The 5732-nt window shown below is 37.3% G+C and overlaps 1 pseudogene; it reads left to right on the forward strand.

Annotated features, from left to right (window-relative positions):
- Positions 1-4792: 4792 nt before the first annotated feature.
- Positions 4793-5337, forward strand: LOC129076061 (60S ribosome subunit biogenesis protein NIP7 homolog; annotated as a pseudogene).
- The last annotated feature ends 395 nt before the right edge of the window (positions 5338-5732 follow it).

Here is a 5732-nt window from a genome sequence, read left to right on the forward strand (position 1 = left end):
CAGGCCCATCAACTTGTGGATTCTGAAGCCGCCCTGTAATTAATCTTTAATCCCTCTTAGCCATGGTCTGAAGGAAGTCTGGCCAGCTCAGAAACCAGGCAGCCTACTGCCCATTCGTGGCCCCAGAGAATGGCCTGCAGGTTTTGGTCCCAGCTGCAAACCCTGAAGCAGCCCAGTGATAAGGTTTCAGCCCCTCTCAGCCACAGACCAGGTCGAACCTTGCCTCCGAAGGAATTCTGCTCAGTGATCCAAATAGAAGCCACACCCACTCACGTACCTGGTAAGAAGTCTGCCATCTGCAGATCCAGTTGCAGACCCTGAAGCAGAGCCTTGTCCAAGCACCAGCTTTACTGAGCAAGGACCTAGAAACAGTGCCGTGTGCCCAGGTACATGCTTTTCCAAGCCAGTTGTAACAGTGCTGCCAACCACAGACCCCATTGCAGACCCTGCAACAACCACATGCCCTGGCCTCAACCCAAATCTACCGTTATTGCAGAGGTATCCCATCAGCCCAGGGACACAAACACAAGAAGGTCTTTACTGGCTGAAACCAGTCCGTAAAGACTTGGAAAGGTGTTTGCTCCCTCAAATTCACAGACACCAATGTAAGGCTACATAGATAATGAAGAATCAGGCAAACATTAAACCACCAAATAATTATTTTCTATCACAGTGATAGGAAACTAGAAAGCAGTGACAGTAGTAAAATTGAAAAATCCACAAATATGTGAGAAATTAAAGAACACACTCTTAAACAATCAATGAGTCAAAAAAGAAAGCAAAGGGAAAAAAATTATCTTAAGACAAACAAAGGTGGGAATACATCATACCAAAACTTATAGGACAGAGCAAGCAGTTTTAGGAGGGAAATTTATGTCAATAAATGCTTATGTTAAAAAATCTCTAATAAATAACCTAACTTTACACTTTAAGGAGTAGAAAAAGAAGGACAAGTTAATCTCAATATTAGAAGAAAATAATAAAGATTAAAGAAGAAATAAATGAAATAGCGGTAAGAAAGAAAACAGAAAAGATAAATGATTCTGAGTTGTTTTTGAAAAGAACAACAATATTGACAAAGCTTTCACAAAACTAACCAAGAAAAAAAGAGGACTTAAATAAAATTAGAAATGAAAAAGGATACATTACAACCTACCACATAATTACAAAGGATCATAAGAGACTACTATCAACAATTACATGCCACCAAATTGGATTACCCAGAAGAAATAGATTAATTCCTAGAAGTAAACAACCTGCAAAGACTGAATCACAAAGTACAAAATCTGAACAGACCAATATTGAGGGAGAAAATGGAATTAGTAATCACAATTCTCCCAAAAAATAAAAGCTCAGGACCAGTTGACTTTACTGGTGAATTTTACCATACCTTTGAAGAATTAACACTAGTGCTTCTCAAACCATTCCACAAAATTGAAGAAGAGGGAACACTTCCAACCTCAATATATGAGGCCAGTATTATTCTCATAAAAATCCAAATAAAGATGATACATGAAGAGAAAATTACAGGCCAATATCCCTTTTAAATATATATGTGCAAAAGTCTTTATCAAAACACAATGTAAATCAAAATGTAATATACTACATTAGAATAAAAACCACATGATCATCTCAATAGATGCAAAGAAAGCATTTAACATTCATGATAAAAAACTCTCAACAAATAAGGTACAGAAGAAATGTACCTCAACATAATAAAGGTCATATATGACAAGTTACTGCTAACACATACTTAGTGGTGAAAAGCTGAAAACTTTTACTCAGGAACAAGACTAAGATGCCCATTCTCACCACTTTTATTCAACATACAGGGTCTGCTGCAAATGGCGCTCCTTTTTTATTACATAAAAATATTTTATTACAGAATCAAAAGCATGCAGTTCTGTAACATGACAGTTTCACACTCAAGCACAGGCTATGACATTTTAAATGAAATGTCCAAATTGCTGTTCGTCTCATGTGAGATATTCATGTACCCTACTAATCACTCTCAATGATGTAACTTCTGCTGGACGGTTAAGTACTTGAAGTTTCAGCCAGAACATTTACAGAAGGAAAAGAACTAAAAGGCATCCTAATCAGAAAAGAGGGAGTAAAATTGTTATTATCTACAGATGACATGTCATCTGTAGAAAATCCTGTTCACTACAAAAAACTGTTAGGTTCTCTGATACTGGCATAAGAACAGACACATAGATTAATGGAACAGAATAGGGAGCCCAAAAATAAACCCATGTCTCTATGGTCAATTAATGTTTGACAAAGTGGGCATGAGCATACAATGGAGTAAAAATAGCCTCTACAACAAATGGTGCTGGGCGATCTGGACAGCTACCCGCAAAAAAGTGAAACTCGTCCACCTACTAACACCATACAGAAAAATAAACTCAAGATGGATAAAAGATTTAAATATAAGTTACAACACCATAAAAGTCCTAAAGGAAAATATTGGCAGTAAAATTTCAGGTATCCTTCACAGCAATATTTTCACTGATATGTCCCCTAGAGTGAGGGATATAAAGGAAAAAATAAACAAATGGGACTATATCAAATTAAATAGCTCCTGCACAGTTAAAGAAAATATAGGCAAAATGGAAAAGGAACAAACCACATGGGAAAATGTATTTGCTAGTGATGCCTCGGACAAGGGTTTAATCTCTAAAATATATAAAGAACTCACATGGCTCCACACCAGGAAGACAAACAGTCCAATTAGACAATGGGCAAAGGACCTGAATAGACACTTCTCTAAGGAGGACATACAGAAGACTCAGAGACATATGAAAATATGTTCAACATCACTAGCCATTAGAGAGATGCAAATTAAAACTACAATGAGATACCACCCCACACTGATCAGAATGACCATCATAAACAAATCAACAAACAACAAATGCTAGTGAGGTTGTGGAGAAAAGGGAATCCAATTTCACTGTTGGTGGGAATGTAGACTGGTGCAGCCACTGTGGAAAACAGTATGGAATTTCCTCACAAAACTAAAAATGGAAATGCCTCTTGACCCGGTGACTCCATTCCTGGAACTATACCCTAAGAATCCTGAAACACCAATTCAAAAGAACCTATGCACCCCGATGTTCAAAGAAGCTTTATTTACAATAACCAAGTGCTAGAAACAGCCTAAGTGCCCATCAGTAAATGATTGGATCAAAAACTGTGGTACATTTACATGATGGAATACTACGCGGAAGAAAGAAAGAAAAAATTCCTACTTCTGTGACAGCATGGATAGAACTGGAGAGCATTATGCTAAGTGCAATAAGCTAGGCAGTGAATGACAAATACCATGTGATCTCACCTATAAGTGGAACCTAATCAACAAAACAAGTGAGCAAAATCGAACCAGAGGCATTGAAATAAAGAACAAACTGACAGTGACCAGAGGGGGTGAGGGAGAGGGATAATGTGGGAAAGAAGGGGAAGAGTCAAGTCAAGGAACATATACAAAGGACCCATGAACAAAGACAACAGAGTGAAGGAGGATTGAATGTGGAAGGTGGGGAGTGGGCAAGACAGGGGAAAGTAATGGGGGAAAAATGGGAACGATGGTAATTGAAAAACAATAAAACATATATATATATAATTAACAAAATATTTTTTAAAATAACACTGACAGATTAAAAAAAACTGTTAGAACTAATAAACAAATTCAGTAAAGTTACTGGATACAAAAATTTTTAAAAAGATATCAAAATCAATTGTTTTTCTATACATTAACATTAGGTTATTTTAAAAAAATTGACCATATATGTGCAGATTTATTTCTGGGCTATTTTGTTTCATTGATCTGTCTCTGGTTTTATGATAGTATTTTGCTGTTTTCATTACTATCACTTTGTAATTTAATTTGAAACTAGGAAGCAGAATCCCTCCAGCTTTGTTCTTTCTTCTCAATATTACTTTGGCCATTTGGGATCTTTCATAGTTTCACACAAATTTTCAGAATTTGTAAAAATTTTCTGTGAAAAAACCTGTGGAATTTGAATATGGGTTTATATAGGCCATAAGAAAAGGAGGAAATACTGCCATTTGTGACTCGGTGAATTAAACTGGATGACAGACACAGAAAGACAAATATTGTATGGACTCAGATGTATGTGGAATTTAAAGATGGCAGACTCACAGGATTAGAGTCAAGAGGTGTTCAGGGGTGGAGTAAATGGGAAGATGGCCAAAGGGTACACATTTTCAGTTTAAAGTGAATAAGTTCCTTGCCGTGGCTGGTGTGTCCCAGTGGTTTGAGCACCAGTCTGCGAACCAGTGTCACCTGTTCAATTCCCAATCAGGGCACAAGCCTAGGTTGCAGGCCAGGTCCCCAGTAGGGGTACAGAAGAGGCAACCACACATTGATATTTCTCTCCCTTTCTTTCTCCTTCCTTTTCCCTCTGTCTAAAAATTAATTAAATAAAAAATAAATAAAATAAAGTGACTAAGTTCTGATCTAATGTACAACATGGTGACTACAGTTCATAGTACTGTATTTTGTACTGGGAATTCACTAAGAGTAGATCAAAAGTGTTCTCACCGCACACACAAATGCAAAATGGTAACTATGTAAATTGATGGATGTGTTAATTGGTTTGACTGTGCTAATTATTTTACAATTTATATTTATATCCTATCATCACATTGCATAGCTTAAATATATACTTTTTTTATTTGTCAATTATACCACAACAAAACTTGAAAATAAAATAAAGTAAAATAAATATCTCTTTGACGCATGAGAAAACGGTGTTCCAACAGTGGGAAAATGAAGCTTTTTACTGAAGAGGTGATCCATGTCATGTTTGAGAAAATGGCAAAATACATCTGGGAGGATCTTCAGCTGCTGGTACACAGGCTTGATGGCACCTTCTGTTTCAGGTTGCACAACAACTGGGTGTAATACGTGAGTGAAAAGATCTTGAAGTTGGCCGCCAACATCTCTAATGACAAACTGGTGTCCCTGGAGATCTGTTTTGGAAAGTTCACTAAGACCCCCAAACCCCAGTTGCACACCACAGTTCTGGATAACCTTGCACCCTATGACAAGTGCAGAGTGTGGATAAAGCCTGGAGCAGAGCAGACTTTTTTTGTATCGGAACCATGGGTTAAACTCTGGACGGAGTCAAACCACTGAAAATACTTCACAGTAGCAGGGAGTGGGGGTGTACTCCATGGCAGACATCCCTTTAGGTTTTGGGGTGGCAGCAAAGTCTACACTAAAGACTGTGGGAAAGTAGACCCATGACAATTGTGTTATCTCACCAAGCAGACATTGGGGAATATGTGAGACATGAAGAGACGTTGACTTAAAACAAAATCATCGCAAGGACTTATGGCTGTATGGAAGGGCCTCACTTTGTTTCCTGCATCTGTGTAGGCTCCACCATCATGTTGAATTTTGTCAACGCTGTTACCTCTCCAGCGACTTCTTAGTTTTATATTATATTCTCTCTATTATGGACAAATGGAGGCTGGATTCTTATTAAGCAGAAATGGTTCAAAAATGGAGTTTGGATCTTTGAGTTTGTTACTAAGTAAGATATTATGCTTTTTATTTCAATCCGAGGGCTTCCTGTTTTCAATAAAAGGTTCTAAATCATTGGAATTGAGGACAAGAATGGCTTATTATTGTTATCTGTGAGAACACTGTTTTCTAAACTCATGATAAGAACACAACAGGTTTTCTTATTTATTTATTAATACTA

The sequence above is a fragment of the Pteronotus mesoamericanus genome, unplaced genomic scaffold, assembly GCF_021234165.1.
Source record: "Pteronotus mesoamericanus isolate MK-2021 breed Mesoamerican mustached bat unplaced genomic scaffold, CSHL_Meso_final contig_56, whole genome shotgun sequence".
Taxonomy (NCBI): domain Eukaryota; kingdom Metazoa; phylum Chordata; class Mammalia; order Chiroptera; family Mormoopidae; genus Pteronotus; species Pteronotus mesoamericanus.